A 23,815-nucleotide genomic window follows, 5' to 3' on the forward strand; every position below is an offset into this window, starting at 1 on the left:
TTCTGTTTTGTCTGCTAACTTAACAAAAGGTACTGCAACTATACCAGCATGTTTTATCCTCCAAGAGCATAGTAGTAACCCACAAATAGACTTCTCACACTTTGATGATAGAGGTAATAGTTTTTATTAATAAAATATCAAATTTCCACAGTGCATCAGGCAGTACTATCTAATCATACAGTGCAGACTGTCACTGGCAGTATTTGCTTTTTCAGTGATATTTGTTTTATGGGCATTATGCCTTTGTCCAAGGCATATTTCTCCGCCTACTCTTCCAATACTGGGGATACTATCGGAGGCTATAACAGCTCAAAAAGCAGTTATAATCTCAAGCAAGCCCAGCAAACCGAACTTGCTGAGCTTGTTCGATACTGTAACTGCTTTCTGAGTTGTTAAAGTTTCTGATGACGGGTCCAGCATAGGACAACGAAACATTAGGCAGAGAAATATGCCTTGGACCATGGCCTAATACCCATAAAACAAATATCAACAGGAAGTATTACTGGTTTCTAATGGCTTTTTTCCAAATGATGCAAATGAACAAATGAATCATAAGAACATATTTAATACATAAAACAAGGGAAAGGCAAACTTTCACCTATTGCAGATTGATGTGTGGAGCACAGAAAACAACATTCATATCAGCTTTTGAGTACTAGTTCTTTTTCCACCAGAAGTACACACATTCACACACAGACACTCAAACATTTGCTCTCGTGGCCATAGAAAGACTGATTATTGATACTTGATAATTGCAGGCAGTCGCCTGAGTTGATAGAGGTGGGGAGGGGTTCAGTTGGACACAAGGAGGGGGTAGCAGGACAGGGGCAGGTCTTTGGACAGATGATTTCACAGCTGCACAACAATATGAAAAGAGTACAGAGATTAGAAAAAATGAAATACTGGAAGAGGGAGATGGGAAGGAAGGGAGGGGAAAAGTAGAGGGGAAATAGACAGAAAGCTGAAGATGAAAATGAAGAAACAGAGGGCCAAGAGAAGAGAGAGGAGTTGAAAGGGGTGGGAGAGAAGAGAGAGAATTCCCACATGGTGGGTTGGAAGTGTAGTGGGAGAAGGCAGAGTGCAATCTGGATGGAGAAGGAGTGGGGAAGACAGAAAGAAGAAGAGAAAAGTTAAGGGCAGGCAGTGAGAACAGGCTAGTGGAGGTTGGGGCCAGGGGGATTGTGAGGGCACAAAACTTTCTTCCTTCTGTGCACACCACTTCTTCTTCATTCAGATTTTTACACTGCCTTCTTCCATTACTCTTCCTCTTCTGCTCCCACCCTGTGGACTTTCTCCTTCCCTCCCCCCCCCCCTCTCTCTCTCCACTTTTCAACCCTTCTCCCTTTTCTCTCCCCTCCCTTTCTCCCTTTTCATCTTCACTTTTCACACTTTTTCCCCATCTCCTTCCCTTCCCCCCCTCTCCCTCTTCCTAAATCTCTTTTTGCTCTGTACTCTTTTCATCTTTTTGTGTGGTCACAGAGTCAGACTTACCTCTTTCTCACTACTCCCTCCTTGAATTCTTCCTTACCCCTCCCTACCTCCACCAGCTCAGGCAACTGCTTTCAGTAATCAGGTATCAATAATCAGTCTTCTCATGACCACAGGAATGTACATTTGGGTACCTGTGTAGTTGTGTGTGCGCATGTGTGTACTTCTGTTAGAAAAAGATGTAGTGCTCAAAAGCTAGTGTGAATGCTGTTTTCTGTTATGTGTTTCTGTGCTCCACACATTGATCTGCTGTAGGTGAGTGGTTGCCTTTCTCTTATTTTATGCATTAATCTGTCCTTGAATGTCCCTGATTGTTGTGAGAATGTATTTAATAAACAACAATCTTACTGGTATGTCTATGCAAATATTAACAAAAACTGCCTGGTAAACTAAGATGCCTGTTAAAAAATGCAATACAGCCATGAAAATTAATTTCTCAGAAATAATGACATATTTATTATTAAATTATAATACACATTAAGATACAGTATCAATACATGAAATTTTCAAAGTAGTGTTACATTTTATTACATTACACTAGTCATATTCTATCAATTCTGCAGAGGGAGGTCTCAGGCAAGTAGAAAGAAGTCAATGATGAACATTTTATGAGGTACAATTAGTACAATGTAATACACTGAAATAGCTTAACATTTGAGAGGCTGTTGTATTACAATGATATTTATAATATAACTTAAGACAGTACTTTTAAAAGTTTATGCGGAGATACTCTCCAATGGCATAGAAGGAGCTGTATAACAAAAACTTAGTCATAAACTCCACATCATTACCTACATGGCACTTAATATGCTCTGGAAGACTGTAATACTTCATTCATTTGTTCATTACATTCCATCAGCCCCACTAAGAAGGAAAAACCTTCAGGATATACATTAACAGAAGAGAGGCAAATCACAGAAACTTAATCTGCATAGTGCTTATTAACAATAAACTAAAACTATACTGATAATACTATTTGTGCTTCTGCTAGCTAAATTTATTTGAGCATACTAGAAAGAAAACTTCTGCTTTTGTTGCCTCTTCAGTTATACCAAATGGCTGATGTTTATTTCATATAGGGAGCTTAATATTTATTTTATTACATTGGAATTTTTTAAAGAAAGTAGTTACTTACTATGCATCTTTTAACAAAAAGTCCTATTTACAGTAGGCCTAGTTTATTGCAATTGTACACTGAACACAGCTTTGTAGCTACTGATGTATGTTTTCAGTTGTCTTTTGAACAGGTTGGGACTGTCAGTTCTCTTCTTTATGTGTAGGAGATTCTTAAATACTTGTGCACCAGAGTACATACCTCCGCTCTGAACCCTAGACAAGGAGGCAAAGCCATCATCATTGTCATGTTATGTACAAGGATTAGGCATATGCTTGTGCCATCTTCATAGGATTCATGTCCATCATTTCCTTCATCAAATTGCATCTCTCCTTCCTTTCAATCCGTAGTTCATAATTTCCTTGGGCAGTCTTTCATATTTCATTCTATTCACAAGGAGACAAAGTCTACACGGAAATTATTTTGTATCTTGTGTTGTGTTCATATACATCACCGTTCAGCTTAAAGTGAGTTTTTTGTAACAAAATACACTAAGGAGTTAATAAATTGGGAAGTGAGTAAAAAATTTTGAGAAGTGCTATTACGTATTTTACATAATATTCTCATTGGTCACTTCTGATGAATAAACACTTTATTTAATAGGTGTAAAATAAAGCATAGGACTATAGACAGAGAGAAGCTGTGTGAAACACACTTGGCTGTCAAGAGAGCAATGTGTGATGCCTTCTATGATTATCATAGCAGAATATTGTCAAATGATCTTTCACAAAATCCCAAAAAAATCTGGTCGTATATAAAGGTTGTTAGTGGCACCAAAGTTAGTATCAAGTCCCCAGCGAATGAGCAGGAACTGAAATTGAGGATAGCAAAGCAAAACTGAACAGCTTAACTCTCTTTTCCAGTGTTCCTTTACAAAGGAAACCATAAGAGAATTGCTACAATTCAATCCTTGTACCACTAAAAAGATGAATGAAATGGGTATTAGTGTCAGTGGTGTTGGGAAACATCTGAAATCATTAAAATTGAACAAAGCTCCAGGGCCCCTTGGAATCCCTGTCAGATTCTGTACTGAATTAGTGGCCCTCTCCTAATTATAATCCATCGTAGATCCCTCAAACAAAAAACTGTGACCAGTAGTTTGAAGAGAGCACACGTCACATCTGTTAACAATAGTGGTAATAGACATGATCCCCAATACTACCGTCCAATATCCTTAACATCCACTTGTAGAATCTTAGAACATATTTTGAGCTCAAATGTAATGAGGTATCTTGAACAGAATGACTTCCTCCATGCCAACCAGCATAGATTCTGAAAACATCATTCATGAGAAACTCAACTTGCAATTTTCTCACATGACATACTGAAAGCTTTGGATGAAGGCGGCCATGTAGATGCAGTGTTTCTTGAATTCTGAAAAGCATTTGACTCAGTATCACATCTATGCTTGTTGTCAAAAGTTCAATCATATGGGGTACAAGTGAAATTTGTGACTGGATTGAGGACATCTTGGTTGAGAGGATTCAGCATGTTTTCTTGGATGGCCAGCCACTGTCAGATACAGAAGTAACTATGGATGCAGCCCAGGGAAGTGTGTTGGGACCCTTGCTGTTCATGTTGTACATTAATGATCTTGCAGATGATGCATGTATCTATAATCAAGTACTGTCTCAAATAAACTGCTTAAATATTCAGTCAGATTTTGATAAGATTTCAAAGTTGTGCAAACATTAGTAACTTGCTTTAAATGTTCAGAAATGTGAAATTGTGCTCTGCACAAAATGAAAAAGCATAATATCCTATGACAATAACATCAATGGGTCACAGCTGGAATCAGCCATCTCATACAAATACCTGGACATGACACTTCATAGAGATATGAAATGGAAGATCACTTAGGCTCAGTTGCAGGTAAAGACAGTGATAGACTTTGGTTTATTGGTAGAATACTGCGGAAGTGCAGTCAGTGTATGAAGGAGCTTGCTTACAAATCACACGTGTGAGCCACTCTAGAATATTGCTCAAGTGTGAGGGACCCATATCCAATAGGACTGACAGGGAATACTGAACATATACAAAGAATGGCAATATGAATGGTCATCGGTTTATTTGACCATGCAAGAGTGTTACAGAGATGCTGAAGAAACTAAACTGGCAGACTACTGACAACAGATGTAAACTGTCCTGAGAAAGTTTACAAATAAAGTTTCAAGAATGGGCTTTAATTGATGATTCTGCAAATATACTGCTACCCATATGTATCACTTGTAATCTTACCCTCCCATACACCACCAGTAAATTTTCAGTCAATTCATTAGTTACAAAAGCTTCGAGAGGCGTAAGATACACAAAAAAAAGAAAAAAAAAACTGTTTTACTTATCTTCATTTTCTTTTTCTTGGCTGCAGTACATCTAGGGGTAGATTCTTGAGGCTGTAATTTTGACTTTGTTGGTTCCAGTTGACAAGATAATTGATGAAGAAATTTCTGTTTCTATGACTTTTTTATTTTACCCATTCTTCTATGTCACACTGTCTTTACAATCTCCACTTTCAAAAACAAATTCACATTGTTATTGCCAAAATTAAAAAAAAACATGTCCAATTTCATCAGAGGCATGCCCACTGCTACTACTACTACTAAACTCATTCTGCGTTACTAACACATTCCAAACAGTTTACAAAACAAAATAGTTTACAAACTTTCTTGACAAAAGAAGAATCATCTCCAAGTTATATCATTATTTTGTAAGTGAATCCAGAAATAAATTTAATGATTAGCATTAGATTGTGCAATTAATAATATGAATTTTAAGTATGCCAGATATTTTGTAATCCCAAATATTTCTAAAAGAAGAATAATTCCAGCTATACAAACAGAGCCTTTAACTATTGATTGTAACAAATTAATTTCTTTTTATACACATCAGCCTGAAACACAACACATCATATACAAAATCACATGAAACTCTTTCAGTGAAACAGCCAAGATAATGTTCACCTACACAAAATTTGAAAATATCTCTGGTATCGGCTATTCCTATAAAGGAAGGTAATGTCAGAGGAGGGTGTCCTATTACAATATCTGCCTCACAAAATTTAGAAACAGTGTGCTTACAATATTTTGTGACAGACTACAAGGTCTGCCAAACAGTGCACAAAATTATCCCTAAAGATAGATTACAGATGTATAGAAGTATCTGATACATAACATATAACATAGAACACAAGAAAAATATCTATTATACCAGTCACAATCTATACCTATATCAGGATATGGTATTCAGATCTGTGGAACAAGTCACAAGACAATTGATACGAGGTCAATACAACAACATTGCAACACTAAACTATAGAAATAAATACAGAGATATGGTAAATTGTTAGAATTACAAATTGTAAGTTTACATCCATAATGTCTTCAAAAGAGAAGAGAAAAATTTCAGAGCCTAAGTGTACTATGAGTGAGCCGACTCGAAAAACTCACAATGACAGGTACAGACCAGAAGAATATGCTCAACCATGAGTAGGCATATAACACAAAATCAATCAGCCACATAAACCAGAGTATTTGAGGATTTGTTGACTTGTGCTTCTGCTATTTTCCCCCAACATTTGAGGCTTTAATGAAACAAATTGGTTACACATGTATCATCCAAAGTTTTTTCCATCATTGGCCACTACTATCTCCAATATTTTGGGCAGTGTACGAATCCCGCATTGAAAGAATTGTTCATCTTTTGAAGCGATCCACGAATTGATCCAATTTGTGACTTCTTCATGAGATTGGAAGTGTTGGTCAGCCAGGCCATGTGCCATTGATCTAATCAGGTGATAGTCAGAGGGAGCAATGTCTTTTAATGCTCTGCTCAAATGCAATAATTGCATTCAATAACAAGCACCTGTGGTTGTTTCACTTGGTTTTAACACCTCATAGTACACAACGCTGAGCTGGTCCCACCAAATGCAGAACATGATCTTGGAGCCATGAATAATCAGTTTGGCTGGGATATCCCAATAATTTTTTGCATTTTGGGTTATTGTAATGGACCCATTTTTTGTCCTCGGTCACAGTGTGATGCAGAAATCCCTTCCGTTTTTGCCTCTGAAGCACCTGTTCACAAACACACAAATGCCATTCAATGTCTCTTGGTTTCATCTCACACAGGACCCAAGTTCCTTCTTTCTGAATCATGCCCATAGCCTTGAGACATTTTGAAATGGCTTGCTGTGTCACTCCCACTAGTCATGCCAATTCTTCTTGAGTTTGATGTGAGTTTTCACTCAGCAATGTCTCCAATTCTACATCTTCGAAAACATTCTCTCTTCCACCACTATGCCAGTCTATTATGTTAAAAACACCATTCTTGAAGTGTTGAAACCACTCATGACACGTTCTTTCACTAATAGTATCCTTACCATATGTACTTCAGAGCATTCGATGAGACTCAGCTGCTGTTTTCTTCATATTAAAACATAAGAGTAACACCTCCCACAAATGACAAGAATTAGGCTTGTAAACTGATATTTTCAATCAAGAACAACTTTATGATGCAGACAAAAATTGACTAATGTTTAAATGAGTTTATGTTGACTGAGGTCCAAGATAACGGCCTGACGTCTGCGATTTATTTCTTTCGACCGCTACTTACTGTTGTTGCCACCTATCGGCAAACGGCGGAAGCAAAGTTGTACACCTTGTATTAGGGCCTAAGTTTACGATGTGGTGACTGACCCATGAATCCAAACCGAGTACAAACCGGCAAAAAATGTTTCGATGCTATAAAATGAAAAAAAAAGTTCATAATCTACATCTACATGATTACTCTGCAATTCCCATTTAAGTGCTTGGCAGAGGGTTCATCAAACCACAATCATACTATCTCCCTACCATTCCACTCCCGAACAGCGTGCGGGAAAAATGAACACCTAAACCTTTCTGTTCGAGCTCTGATTTCTCTTATTTTATTTTGATGATCATTCCTACCTATGTAGGTTGGGCTCAACAAAATATTTTCACATTCGGAAGAGAAAGTTGGCGACTGAAATTTCGTAAATAGATCTCGCTGCGACAAAAAATGTCATTGCTTTAATGACTTCCATCCCAACTCGCATATCATATCTGCCACACTCTCTCCCCTATTATGCAATAATGCAAAATGAACTGCCCTTTTTTGCACCCTTTCGATGTCCTTCATCAATCCCACCTGGTAAGGATCCCACACCGCGCAGCAATATTCTAACAGAGGACGAACGAGTGTAGTGTAAGCTGTCTCTTTAGTGGACTTGTTGCATCTTCTAAGTGTCCTGCCAATGAAACGCAACCTTTGGCTCACCTTCCCCACAATATTATCTATGTGGTCTTTCCAACTGAAGTTGTTCGTAATTTTTACATACAGGTAGTTAGTTGAATTGACAGCCTTGAGAATTGTACTATTTATCGAGTAATCAAATTCCAACGGATTTCTTTTGGAACTTGTGTGGATCTCCTCACACTTTTCGTTATTTAGCGTCAACTGCCACCTGCCACACCATACAGCAATCTTTTCTAAATCGCTTTGCAACTGATACTGGTCTTCAGATGACCTTACTAGATGGTAAATTACAGCATCATCTGCGAACAACCTAAGAGAACTGCTCAGATTGTCACCCAGGTCATTTATATGGATCAGGAACAACAGAGGTTCCAGGACGCTTCCCTGGGGAACACCTGATATCACTTCAGTTTTACTTGATGATTTGCCATCTATTACTACGAACTGCGACCTTCCTGACAGAAAATCATTAATCCAGTCACACACTGAGACGACACCCCATAGGCCCGCAACTTGATTAGAAGTCGCTTGTGAGGAATGGTGTCAAAAGCTTTCTGGAAATCTAGAAATACGGAATCAACTTGAGATCCCCTGTCGATAGCGGCCATTACTTCGTGCGAATAAAGAGCTAGCTGCGTTGCACAAGAACGATGTTTTCTGAAACCATGCTGATTACGTATCTATAGATCGTTCCCTTCGAGGTGATTCATAGTGTTTGAATAATCATATCAATATGTTCAATTATATGCAAAGAGTAATTTTAAGAAGCATGTAGCCTCAATCAATAGGTGTACGTCAGGGGTACCAAAACAGAGTTAAGCATGAATCTGCCCATAACTCAAGTTCCAATCAGATACAATATTGCACTACTCAGGATAAATACAGGTAAATAGAGTCATAGTTAGCTTTGAATGACGACATAATCGAGTATCTTGAGGACCAAACTCAGTGAATAAAAACAGAAATGTATACATCTTGTCATATTGTCTATACTAGTAAATGTCTTCCGCACTATTTGCTAGTTGTCCATACAAACTAACCTACATAAATAAAACCCTAGAAGATTCATTTACAATTGATAAAAAAATACATACTGATTTAAAGTTACATAATGTATTGGAAAGTCAATACCGCTACTTGAGAAAACATGCATTTATGTGAAATAACACTGTCTTTAGCAGTCTTGGCTAACAATTCACAAATATCAGTCACATCACTGATGTAATTGACAGATGCCTGAGTACGTCACCCAGCACCCACGATATCTAGCAAGCTGACTGGTCCAGCAGAGTACAGACATACAGCAGTGTGGGGAGTGGATCCACCCAAATCTCTCATTTTTCTCCTTAGAGTTCTCATCACATGCTCCAATGGATAAATAACTTCCTGTCTAGCATCCACATTAAATCCTGAAACATTGTTTTGTATACCAAATAAGCTGTTCAATACCTTTTTCACAAATGAAATATGCTCTCCCTATTCATTTTTCAAAGTCAGTTAGGGGGATTTATATCAGAAACGATAAAAAATAAAATAAAATAAAATAAAATAAAAAAAAGACAGAGTTAAGTGAAATGAAAGAAGAAAATTAACTAACAAAGTGATACAGACAGATATACTATGATACTATTCATAATTTTTGCAGTACAGATTATGAACATTGTCCCATTTCAAAATTGCAAAAGCATCTACTCATTTTGCCTCATGGCATATATGTATCAAATTCTAACGCACAAATATATTACAGCACATAATTATATACTGTATCATAGATTTTAACTTAATCAATAGATAAGACAGAACTCTAGAAACCACATGATCTTACATACTAAATTCCAGACAAACAAAATACAGTTATATAGTCTTATAAATTTACTAACATAGTGTATATTTTCTTCTAGAACAGGTATCAGTGTGCATTCATGTTCATAGGTCTTGTCCTCTATGTACTAAATGTTAACAGTACTTGACTTTTACATACTTGCTTTGCTTACCTGTAGCTCCTCTTATCTTTACATGTGTAATGGACATTTCCACAAAATTCTTACTAAACTGGATCTTGTCTTTAAATTGTTCAGATATACCACAAATCAATCAAGCAGTTCCCTTCCCATTGATCAATCTTAATCTTAACGTAAGGACGTCCAAAATCTGAATCATCATCTTTGTTATTACACATATGAGAGCCCATATGAGCAAGAACTTTAGCAAAGAAAACTTGCTAACATTTAGTGAGAAGCTAAAAGAGAAAACATGGCCTTTTGATCATTGTAAGTGATTTCCACCTAGACTCTACAGCAATAAAATAATAAATAAAGTAAAGTGGATTACCCAGGACATAAAAATTTCCAGTGTGCAGAAAAGGCAATTGTACAGAGTACTGAAGTATAACAAAGATATTGATTTCATTAAACATGTAAGACTCTATAAAACCATATTTAAAAGAGTTGTCAGGGCAGCAAAACAACTGGCAAATAACAGGTTAATATTAAATAATAAAAATAAGACAAAGGCTGTGTGGTCAGTCATTAAATCTGAGTTAGGTGTTAAGCCTGTAACCAAGAAATTTCAAAAATTGACATTGAAGGAAGTACTATTGTACATCCAACTCAAATACCAGATTACTTTAATCAATTCTTCATAAATGTAGAGAAGTCTGATGTAGATATAACAGATTATCACAACAAAGTAAATCACTTTTGCCTAGGTGAAAACTCCGAAAACTTTACAAACTTCTTAAAAGTTTCTGTGGAGGATGCAGAAAATGATATTCTAACATTAATAAACAAAAAATCTGCAGGGTGGGATGGAATACCCACCAAAGTTATTAAAGTGGTACACAATATAATTACAAACCCACTAGCTCAAATAATAAATTAATGTTTTGAAGAGGGCTGTTTCCCCGAAGAACTGAAATATTCTGAAGTCAAACCACTCTTCAAGAAGGGATCAAGAGTGATCATGGGAAATTATCATCCTATCTCGATTATCCCAGTCCTATCTAAAATATTTGAAAAATTTGCTGTCGCACAAATCCAAAACTTCAATGCTAAATATTCTGTTATTCTAAACAATCAATTTGGTTTTCAGCAGGGGAAAACACCATTGATGCAGTAAACAGTTTCATTGAGAAAATAAGTACATCATTAGACAAGAGAAATAAGGTGGCAGGAATTTTCTGCGACCTCACAAAGGTGTCTGATTCTGTAAACCATGCATTGCTTTTTTACAAACTTGAAAAGTATGACATTAGCAGCAGTGCCCTACAATGGATTAAATCTTACTTATCCAACAGAAAGCAAAGAGTTAGCATTTCTTCAGATGGCACATATTATTTTTCTGACTGGAAAACAAAAAATATCTCAGGGTGTTCCACAAGGCTCCATATTAGGCCCAGTCCTATTTCTCTTTTATGTTAAAGATTTACCATTAAATATCAGCTCCCCATCAGTTCTGGTCACAGATGAAACTTCTGTCTTAGTCGAAGATCAGGACCAGAAAAAATTCCCATATCTGTGATCAGTATCCTCAGTACCTTAGAAACTTGGTTTCAGCTAAATGGGTTGAATCTAAGCATATCTAAGACTCACATGATGCAGGTCAAAACCAAACAGTCAAAATGTGAGCAGATTAAGATTGTACATGACAAAGGTATAGAAGAAGTTGACTAAGTAAAATTCTTAGGTTTAAATGTAGATAAAAGTTTGAGCTGGCAGGCACACATTGAATACCCGGCAAACAAACTGAGCAGCTTTGCATTTGCATTGCAAATATTATCAATTGCAACTGACATGGACACACGGATAGTAGCACATACAAGCTACTTCGAATCCATTATTAGGTATGGTATTGTTTTTTTGGGGTAACTTGACAAACATAGTGTGGATACTAAAAATACAGAAAAAAAATCTTGCGAAATATGTGCACTGCAAATCACAAAGAACCATGTCGACCATTATTTAGAAAACTTAAAATATTAACTCTGCCATCCTTATACATATATGAGATTATTATATTTTTGTACACCAGACATGATGATCCTCATCATCATCATCATCATCATCATCATCATCATCATCATCATATTCTTCCAAAATTACTTCATCAACAACGTCATTAACAACACAAGTCTCATCACCATCAAAGTCACACACCTCACCTAAATTCATTTGCAATAAGTTACCAGTCTCAGACTTACCATCTTCAGTCATTTTACAGCTCTCATTCACATCTACATAAAAAATACCACCTAATTCAGATCTAATACCATCATAGCCTGTTTTACATACATCAATAACACTGTTTTCTGACCAAGAGAAGAAATCGTTAGTACACACTACATCAAAATTCTCATTTCTCTCACATTTTGGTTTGTGATTAGTGCCTACATCACTATAATTAAACATAGTATTTCAAAACTTTCTTCAAAACATAAATGAGAAATCTGATGTTCCTTCTGTTCAACTTCAGAAACCTGTGCCACATTATTACCACTGTTAATATTGTCTATTTCAAGTGTAAATTGGAGGTCCTGTGGTTGTTGTGTTTCCTCACACTAAAACTGTGGACCGTCATTGAGGCGAACTGCCGTTTCCCAAGTATTTACCTCTACGATTGTTTCTCCTATTAAATTTCCCATGGCTATCCCCATTATTCCTATTCTGTTGATGTTCAAAGTTTCTGTCTCTATTAACATTTTGACCCTGATAGAAGTTACCATTATCTCTGTTTCTGTAGTTGTTATCATTGTGATCTCTATCATTTCGATTGTTATGGCACATGTTCCTTTCTACTGCCCTATCCAGCCTGTCAACATATCATAAAAATTGTTCAAGACAATTGTCTGGTCTGTGCACTAAATCCCACTGCAATCACTCTGGTAATCTCCTTTTGAGTGCGTCAATCAAAGTCATTTTGTCAAATGGTTTGTCAAGGTGTGTTAGTTTCTTAGGTTGATTCTTACAAAACTCTTTCAGAGTACTGTTACTATTTCTATAATTAGGACCATTCAGAAATTCACTTTTGATTCTCCCCTGTTCAGCTTCCCACCAAAATTTATTTAAAGAGCTCTTTTTGAAACTTTGATATGTTTTCCAGTGACTTAAATTTAGATTTACCCAAGACAGAGCTCCGCCTTTGAGATATCATTTAAAAAATTTAGTTTTTGATTGTCCCTCATGCCTGACACAAAACTATCTCTACAGTGGTGCAGACAATCCACCGGATGTAAATTGTCTGATCAGAACCTTTTGATTGGAATGTTGGACCATGCAACATTAGATTTTTGGGAATACAATTTTCCTGAACTGCTGAAATTTTTTGATCTAAAACATTTACATTACTTAGCATACTACAATTTTTGATCTAAACTAGTAAAGTTCTGTTCCATTTTTACCACAACAGCCTTCTGTTTAACTCTGACATCATTAACATTCTTTGTCTGTTGTGCAGATTGGGCAACTAACTGATTTTCCAAAACAATAAATTTATTTTCTAGGACACCGACTTTTTCATTCACATTTTTAATCCCTCTGACAACCCATTTTTTAGCTCTGAAACATGATTACTAAGTTGGTCTATTTAGTATTGTACCCTATCCATTTTACTATTGTTTTCAGTTTTTAGGTCATTTAATTGTCCTTTTAGTGAAGTAAATTTGTTAACATTGTCTGTCTTTATTTCATTTAACTGCTCATTAACTGCACTAAATTTGCTATTGTTATCTGCCTTCATTTCCTCTAATTTTACCAAAATCAACTGCAAAATATCAGTTTTAACGGTTTCTTTGCTGATTACACTTTCACTTGATTCAAACATGTCTTGGCTGGGTCCTGCAGCTTTCACTTCATCACCAACGCTCTTGCCTCTATTCATTTTCCTAGTAATCACGTGAGCCCACAAAAAAAATTAATTTCACAAATAGTTTGTACTTATCTTTTTTCTTATTGATGTTCCTCATCGCAGTTTTAAAATCCTCTTTCTATTCATCCAGTCCATCATTGTTGATAGTATCTCGTCACTGTTGATACAACTTTGTTGGGCACCTCTCAATCTTCTTTCTTCGAGTGATTGGAGTTTCAAATAAACTGCAATTGACACAAATCACTGTTCTTTCTTCTTTTGCAACAGACAAGACTTCATTACCAGTCAACTGATCCCAGATGATGCCCGCAATTGTAATCTTACCCTCCCACACATCACCAGAAAATGTTTAGTCTGTTCATTAGTTTCAAAATCTTCGAGAGGTGTAAGATATACAAAAAAACTTTTTTGCTTATCTTCATTTTCTCATTGTTGGTTGCAGTACGTCTAGGGGTAGATTCTTGAGGCTGGAATTTTGACTTTGTGGGTTTCAGTTGACATGATAACTGATGAAGAAATTTCTGTTTCTATGACTTTTTATTTTACCCATTCTTCTATGCCACGCTGTCCAATCTCCACTTTAGAGCACAAATTCACATTGTTATTGCCAAAATTAAAAACATGTCCGATTCCATCACAGGCATGCCCACTACTACTAAACTCATTCTTCAGTACTAACACATTCCAAAGAGTTTACAAAACAAAAGAGTTTACAAACTTTCTTGACAAAAGAAGAATCATCATCAAGTTATATCATTATTATGTAAATGAATCCAGAAACAAATTTAATAATTAGCATTAGATTGTGCAATTAATAATATGAATTTTAAGTATGCCAAATATTTCATAATCCAAAATATTTCTACATGAAGAATAATTCCAGCTATACAAACTGAGTGGTCATCATGACGGAATGAAATGCCAAGGGGCCCAGGTTCAATTCCTGTCTGGATTGGAGATTTCCTCCACTCAGGGACTGGTTGTTGTTTTGTCCTAAACATCATCATCTCATCTTCATCAAGACGCAAGTTGCCAAAGTGGTGTCAACTCAAAAGACCTGCACCAGGCGAACGGTCTACCCGACGGGAGCCCCTAACCACACGACATTTCATTTCATCAGAGCCAGTAAATATTGACTGTAACAAATTAATTTCTTTTTATACACTTCAACCAGAAACACACACATCATATACAAAATAACATGAAACTCTGTCAGTGGAACAGCTGAGATAATGTTCACTTATACAAGATTTGAAAATATCCCTGGCATCGGCTATTTCTATAAAGAAAGGTAATGTCAGAGGACGGTGTCCCTTAGAGATTTTGAAGAAACTGTTATAACTAGTGCAACGGGACATATCCTCTGCCATGAAGTTCATAGTGGTTTGCACATTTACATTAGGTGTGCTGCTCCAGAAGCTACTTCCATAAGACAATAAGACATGCTTCTAAGGGCATAATATACTGATATGAGCTTCTTGATTAATGCATACTTCTGGTGGTAGCAAGTCATTTTTGCTAGTTGGATATCACATAAGTCTTTAAACAATGGAAAGTCCTGGTAGGAATAGCAACAATTATGAAAAGGGTAGATTGCTACTCACTGTAAAGATGACACATTAAGTTGCAGACAGGCACAATGAAAAGACTGTTACACACTGAACTTTTAGCCAAAGCTTTCCTCAGAAAAAAGGAAAAAATACACACATTCACACAAGCAGGTACATCTCATGCACACATGACCACTATCTCTGGCCGTTCTGGCCAGACTGATGCTTTTGCATTGAACGAAAGCAGCAATCTGGACTGGGGAGGCAAGGGGGATGGATAATAAGGTAGGGAAAAGAAGAGTATTGTCTGGTAGAACATGCGGGGACTAGAAGGTGACAGGGAAAGCCTGCCAGATGCAGCATGTGGCACCAGGAAGCTGTGTGGAAGGGGGAGGGGGATATGGGGAATGGGAAAGCTGACGATCAGAGAGGGGCAAGGACTGGTGGGTGTGTTGGCAGAGAGCAGCACACAACGAGAGTGAGGGAACATGAGTTGGGAGGAGTTGATAGGACATAGGGAACAGAAACAATAGATGGAGATTGTGAGGACAATGAGTTATCATAGGTTGATAGCAGAATAATTTCAGAAGTAGTCATTCATCATAGTGGTCAGCTGGTTGGTAGCCATAGTCATACCAATATAAAAAAAAGTGTGAAATTTTTATATTGGCGAGACTACCAACTGGCTGTCAACCAGAAAGAATGGCCACTGCCAAACTGTGGTCAAGAGCAAAGTGGACCACCTTGTGGTACAACATGCAGCTGAATATAACATGTTTGATTTCAATAGCTCCTTCACAACAAGGGCCATCTGGATCCTCCCCTCCACCACCAGCTTTTCTGAACTCTGCAGGTGGCACCAATCCTTACAAATTATCCCAGCCTCAACCCACAGTAATGTACTGACCCCACACCCTTTACCCAACGGCTTCCACTTCCTCTGTCCTATCCCTCCACCCAGTTCATATCCCCACACTCTCATTGTGCATCACTCTCTGACATTGCACCCACCAGTATTTTCCCCTCTCTGCTCCTCTCCCTTTCTGGTCCTATTCTCAATCCCCTTCCCCACAGCCTCCTATCACTGCATCTGGCAGCCTTATCATGCCACCTTCTAGTCACTGCATGCTCCACCAGACAACACTTTCCTCTCCAACACCCGTACCATGCCATCCCTGCCCCACTCCAGATTGCTGCTTTTGTCCAATGCAATAGTTGCAGTTGCATGTGTGCAGTGACATGTGTGTGAGGCGTGCCTGCCTGTGCAATGAATTTATGTTTTCCTTTCTTTTCTGAATAAGGCTTTGCCTGTCTGCAACTCAGCATGTCATCTTTAAAGTGAGTAACAATCTATCATTAACACAAATCTTTGTAAGATTAAGACTCGTGGTGTCATTTATGGATGACTTCTAGACTTACTCAGCTATTGTATGAGGTGTCTGTGAGTTTGGTCCCTTGATTAATATGCTTGTGCCATCAACAAACATTGCAGTTTTTGGACCAGCCTTTTAAGTTATTGGAAAACAATTTATGTGAGCTAAGACGTAGAGTGGGCCCAGTAACGATTCTTGTGGGATCCCATATGTTCCCCCATTCTGATGTTAATTTCATACTTGTGACAACATCTACAAATGAGACCCTCTGCTTTCCATTATGAAGGTAGTTTCCAGCCATGAAAAAGGGATGTCATTAATGCCACAACACTTCAGTTTTCCAAGTAGAATTTTGTGATCTGTACAATCAAAGGTTTTGGCAAAGCCAAAATATTGATGAAAGCACTCATATATTAACAGGATAACTTTCCTTGTTTATCTCTGCAAGCATTTCTTTTTTGAGACCTTATATTGCTTTCTCTGTGGACAATCCTATATGAAAGCCAAATTGAGGTTCAGTCACCAAGTCCTGCTTCATTAAATAATCAGTATTCTATCACAGACCAAACTTTCTCAAATAATTTTTAAACATTGGAAAGAGTGAAATAGGTCTTTAATTAGAAGTTGTTCATTTGTCTCCAGTTTTATACATAGGTGTTGCTAAAGCCATGTGAAATATGCACTGATTCATTGATTGATTACAATGATAACTGAAGGGTAGCTGCATAAAGCCAGCAAAGGATTTTAATGTTCTGCTAAAAATATAGTCATTGAGCACCAAAATTACTACTTTTTAGTTACCTGATAAATTTTAATCTCCTTAGGGGTTGTATTTTTTAAAGTAATATTGCACAAGTAAATCTAAAGTATGGGGATTTGGTTGTTTATTGATGGAAACAGTGTTTGGCACCATTGTGAGGAAGCATCATTGAATTTGATTGCTGATGATTTTAATATGTCACCATTTCTATCACAGCTATTTCTGGGACCTCAATTTCATTTGGCTTGCTATTTTTTATTTCTGGTTTAACAATCTTCCAAAATTTTTTCCCATAATCCCTGTGTGCTTTATTTTTTTTTTTTTAGCATAGTGTGTGTGCATTTTGCTTTTTTAATGCTTGTGGTAATATTGTTTCAACTCTTGACTACAATTTGTCTTCTAAATTAAGTAAAGCTCTGTCTTACTATCATAAGATACTTTAATTTCAGTTTGTTTTAAGAGAAAACAAAAGTCAAAGATTGCCATAGCAATATGTTTAAGAAAGAGTTAGATTTCCGTCTACATTATTTGCTTAATATATCTCCCTCCATCCCACCCCAATGCTCTTCCTGTAATTTCTGACTGCATGAGTCATTATTTAGATTTCTGCTTTTTTTCTGTGATCTACAGTGAGTATAACTTATTGCCAACATTTGACCATCACAGTCAGGTAAACCAATCACTATTAGTTTGACAGCTAAATCACTGTGGTTTGTTGGATCTAAAACTAAATTGTCAGTGAATGTTTCAATCCTCTAATACTCCTGAGAAATTTTACTCTGCATCACTGTTACATACATTCACCTCAGATTTGACTTGCACATCTTTATTATTCAGTTCCTACCCTCAGTGACTGCTTTGGATGATTTTCATATATTAAATTCCGTTTTATATGTATATTGTTTTGCGTGGTCCCCTCTATAAGCTAATACAGGTCCAAATCACTCATGGGATTGAATGAATTTTTTAATTCCTATTATGCTTTCCACTTAAGCAGTAAAATTCTTTGCCAAAATATAGGAGTCAATAGAATTAAACTAACTACATTAATTGTTATATATCTAGGAAAGATTGTAACAGTAATAAAAACATGAAATGTTATATGTTGAGAAAGTAGTGCAAATTGCTGCTTTTCCAAAAAAAGTCTTTACACCTTCCTAAGCAAACTTTGCCAAGCCATAAGCATCAGTGAAACTTTCAACAAACCATGAGAGACATCCTTTGTCTTCTCACTATAACTGACTTATTTCTCAAGAAGATCAAGATGGATGGGTGCCAGTTGTTTTAATGCAACTGGTAAAGATATAGATTCTCTCTTTCTCTCACTTTTAAGTCTTTAGTCTTTTCCTGTCTTGTGCTAATCACTTCATCCCTTCATAACTAGCACCAAACATCCTCTATAGTCAGCTGTAGATATTCCACTCTTGATTTACCTATACTATTTTCCCCCTTAACTGCTCCTTCCAGTTAATTATTTGTGGATGCCACAGCAGATTTTCCTTCTTCTAGTGCATGTCTTCCATAACCTTCAGTTATACTTACAGTACTTTTTAATTTCATGTATTCACTTAAAATTTAGCATCCTTTGACAGCGTCACATACTTCCAGTTTCTTCCTTTGCAAACTTCCAATGGTCCACACAATGTTGTGCTCCAGATGTAAACTCTCAGAAGGTACTTCCTTGGCTCCATATTCTGATATGAGTAAAGCTCTTCTATTGAAGAAAGCTTTCTCTGATTGTGCCAGACAACTTCTGATTATCTTTCTTGCGGCAGCTAGTCTGTGAAGTTTTCCTTCCAAGATAAGAGAATTCAGTCACTTCCTCCACTAATGTGTAGCTGCCAATGCCAAGGAAGGCATTATTCTGCTTTGTACTACTCTTTGTCACCCTTGTCTTTGCTCCATTTGTCCTTAACCCACATTTTGAGCTAAATATGTTGTCCATGTTTTTCACCAGGTTTTCTAACTCTTCCTTACAAACAACCAGAAGTGCTATGTCATCTGCAGATATTTGCAGTAATATCTGTTCTCCTTGTGCCTATATTTATCTTCTGAAATTTTCTTTCACTTTCTTTACTGCTTCATTCACAAACAAGCTGAACAAAAATAACAATAAACTGCAACCCTTTTGGGAACGAACAATATTTTGGTCATACTAAAGGTGTCAGTGATTGTTCTATAAGTTTATTTTCTGGCGCTATCCTACATAATTTCTACAAGAAATTACCGGTTTTAGCCATCCTCCAATACTAAAAAAAGTGGTGCAGTAGTTGACCCCAACCACATTGACAATGTGGTTCTCACAGTGGTTGGAGTGAACTGATGCATATATTTTACATCTGAAGATGGCTGGTGGCAACTGAAATCAGTAGTGTCTTATTGACATTGTGTGTGGTTGTGTTGGAAAATAAAGAATTAAACTATTTTCAAAACAACCTGCAACCCTGCCTCACACACTTCAGAGTGCAAACCTGTGACCAAGGGTTTTGTAGATATTGTAAATTCTTTTTCTGTCCCTATACTTTAGCCCCAATCTTTTAATGAAAGTGAACATTTTGTTCCACTTTACATTCTGTAACATTTTCTCTAGGTCCATAAATGTCAGGAAGGCATCCTGATATTTTCAATTTTCTTTCCATTACCAGGAACTGACTGTATCTCTGGTAAATTTTCCCTTCCTGAAACCCAACTGAGCTTCCTATAGTATATCATCAATTTTTCTTTCTTTTCTTCTGTATATTAGTTTGGCCAGCAATTTATAAGCATGACTTACCAGATTAATTGTCTGAAGCTTTCATATTTATCTGTTTATACCTTCTTTCATTGTTGTTGTTGTTGTTGTTGTCTTCAGTCCAAAGACTGGTTTGATGTAGCTCTCCATCGTACTCTATACTGTGCAACCCTATTCATCTATGAATAACTACTGCAACTTACATCTACTGCAGCTTACATCCTTATAAGTCTGCTTACTGTACTCATCTCTTGGTATACCTCTATGATTTCCTTCCCTCCAATACTACATTGGTGATCCCTTGATGTCTTATGTTTCCTATCAACAGATCCATTCTTCTTGTCAGGTTGTGCCACAAATTTATTTTCTACCCAATTGATTCAGTACCTTCTCATCAGTTACGTAACCTATCCTTCCCTTCTGTAGCATCACATTTCAAAGACTTCTATTTTCCTTTTGTCTAAAGTGTTTATCGTCTATGTTTCACTTCCATATGTAGCTGCACTCCAAAAAACACTTTCAAAAAAGACTTTCTAACACTTAAATCTATGTTCAACATTAACACATTTCTCTTCTTCAGAAATGCTTTTCTTGCCATTGCCAATCTACATTTTATATCCACACTACTTTGGCCATCATCAGTTATTTTTCCGCCCAAATAGCAATACTCATCTACTACTGTGTCTTGTTGCCTAATGTAATTCCTTCAGCGTCATCTGATTTAAATTGACAGAATTCCATTATCCTTGTTTTGCTTTTCTTGATGTTCATCTTATACCATCCTTTTACGGCAATGTCCATTCCGCTCATATGCTCTTCCGTCCTTTTCTGTCTCTGACAGAATTACAATGTCATTGACAAAACTCAAAGTTTTTATTTCTTCTCCCTGGCCTTTAATTCCTGCTCCAGATTGTTCTTTTGTTTCTTTAATGCTTGCTCATTGTATAGAATGAATAACCTCTATGATGAGCTACAATCATGTCTCTCTCCCTTCTTAACCACTGCCTCTTTTTCATACCTCTTGATTCTTATAATTGTCGTCTGGTTTCTGCACAAGTTGTAAATAGCCTTTTGCTCCCTATTTTGCCCTGCTATCTTCAGAATTTCTAAGAGAGCATTCCACTCAACACTGTCAAAAGCTTTCTCTAAGTCTACAAATGCTACAAATGTAGAATTACCTTTCTTAACCTGTCTTGTAAGAGAAGTCATAGGGTCAGTATTGTCTCGTGTGTTCCTACATTTCTCCGAAATCCAAACTGTTCTTCCCCATGGTATGCTTCTACCAATTTTTCCATTCTGCTGTAAAGAATATATGTTAGTATTTTGCAACTATATCTTGTTGTTGTTGTGGTCTTCAGTCCTGAGACTAGTTTGATGCAGCTCCCCATGCTACCCTATCCTGTGCAAGCTTCTTCATCTCCCAGTACTTAATGCAACCTACAGCCTTCTGAATCTGCTCCCTCTACAATTTTTACCCTCCACACTGCCCTCCAATGCTAAATTTGTGATCCCTTGATGCCTCAGAACATGTCCTACCAAACGGTCCCTTCTTCTCATCAAGTTGTGCCACAAACTCCTCTTCTCCCCAATTCTATTCAATACATCCTCATTAGTTATGTGATCTACCCATCTAATCTTCAGCATTCTTCTGTAGCACCACATTTCAAAAGCTTCTATTCTCTTCTTGTCCAAACTATTTATTGTCCATGTTTCACTTCCATACATGGCTACACTCTATACAAATACTTTCAGAAACGACTTCCTGACACTTAAATCTATACTCGATGTTAACAAATTTCTCTTCTTCAGAAACGCTTTCCTTGCCATTGCCAGTCTACTTTTTATATCTTCTCTACTTCAACCATCATCAGTTATTTTGCTCCCCAAATAGCAAAACTCCTTTACTACTTTAAGTGTCTCATTTCCTAATCTAATTCCCTCAGCATCACCCGACTTAATTCAACTACATTCCATTATCCTTGTTTTGCTTTTGTTGACGTTCATCTTATATCCTCCTTTCAAGACACTGTCCATTCCGTTCAACTGCTCTTCCAAGTCCTTTGCTGTCTCTGACAAAATTACAATGTCATCGGCGAACCTCAAAGTTTTTATTTCTTCTCCATGGATTTTAATACCTATTCCGAATTTTTCTTTTGTTTCCTTTACTGCTTGCTCAATATACAGATTGAATAACATCGGGGAGAGGCTACAACCCTGTCTCACTCCCTTCCCAACCACTGCTTCCCTTTCATGTCCCTCGACTCTGATAACTGCCATCTGGTTTCTGTACAAATTGTAAATAGCCTTTTGCTCTCTGTATTTTACCCCTGCCATCTTTAGAATTTGAAAGAGAGTATTCCAGTCAACATTGTCAAAAGTTTTCTCTAAGTCTACAAATGCTAGAAACGTACGGTTGCCTTTCCTTAATCTTTCTTCTAAGATAAGTCATAAGGTCAGTATTGCCTCACGTGTTCATATATTTCTACAGAATCCAAACTGATCTTCCCCGAGGTCGGCTTCTACCAGTTTTTCCATCCGTCTGTAAAGAATTGGTGTTAGTATTTTGCAGCTGTGACTTATTAAACAGATAGTTTGGTAATTTTCACATCTGTCAACACCTGCTTTCTTTGGGATTGGAATTATTATATTCTTCTTGAAGTCTGAGGGTATTTCGCCTGTCTCATACATCTCGCTCACCAGATGGTAGAGTTTTGTCAGGACTGGCTCTCCCAAGGCCGTCAGTAGTTCTAATGGAATGTAGTCTACTCCCAGGGCCTTGTTTCGACTCAGGTCTTTCAGTGCAGTCTTCACACAGTATCGTATCTCCCATTTCATCTTCATCTACATTCTCCATAATATTGTCCTCAAGTACACCTGAGCTCTTGATATTCATACAAGTGGTTCTCTTTTCTCCAAAGGTCTCTTTAATTTTCCTGTAGGCAGCATCTATCTTACCCCTAGTGAGATAAGCCTCTACATTCTTACATTTGTCCTCTAGCCATCCCTGCTTAGCCATTTTGCACTTCCTGTCGATCTCATTTTTGAGACGTTTGTATTCCTTTTTGCCTGCTTCATTTACTGCATTTTTATATTTTCTCCTTTCATCGATTAAATTCAGTATTTCTTCTGTCACCCAAGGATTTCTACTAGCCCTCGTCTTTTTACCTACTTGATCCTCTGCTGCCTTCACTACTTCATCCCTCAGAGCTACCCATTCTTCTTCTACTGTATTCCTTTCCCCCATACCTGTCAATTGTTCCCTTATGCTCTCCCTGAAACTCTGTACAACCTCTGGTTTAGTCAGTTTATCCAGGTGCCATCTCCTTAAGTTCCACCTTTTTGCAGTTTCTTCAGTTTTAATCTACAGTTCATAACCAATAGATTGTGGTCAGAGTCCACATCTGCCCCTGGATATGTCTTACAATTTAAAACCAGGTTCCTAAATCTCTGTCGTACCATTATATAATCTAGCTGATACCTGCTAGTATCTCCAGGATTCTTCCATGTATACAACCTTCGTTTATGATTCTTGAACCAAGTGTTAGCTATGATTAAGTTATGCAACTATGTCTTATTAAACTGATAGTTTGATAATATTCACACTTGTCAGCTCCTGCTTTATTCGGAATTGGAATTATTATATTCCTCTTGAAATCTGTGAGT

The 23,815-nt window shown here is 37.0% G+C and overlaps 1 protein-coding gene across 1 annotated transcript in view; it reads left to right on the forward strand.

Annotated features, from left to right (window-relative positions):
- LOC126159303 (TGF-beta-activated kinase 1 and MAP3K7-binding protein 3) overlaps window positions 1-23,815 on the forward strand; it is a gene marked incomplete at its 5' end in the record, with an annotated part of 391,229 nt that overhangs the window by 364,601 nt on the left and 2,813 nt on the right. The window lies entirely within an intron of this gene.

The sequence above is a fragment of the Schistocerca cancellata genome, chromosome 2, assembly GCF_023864275.1.
Source record: "Schistocerca cancellata isolate TAMUIC-IGC-003103 chromosome 2, iqSchCanc2.1, whole genome shotgun sequence".
NCBI classification, from domain to species: Eukaryota; Metazoa; Arthropoda; class Insecta; order Orthoptera; family Acrididae; genus Schistocerca; species Schistocerca cancellata.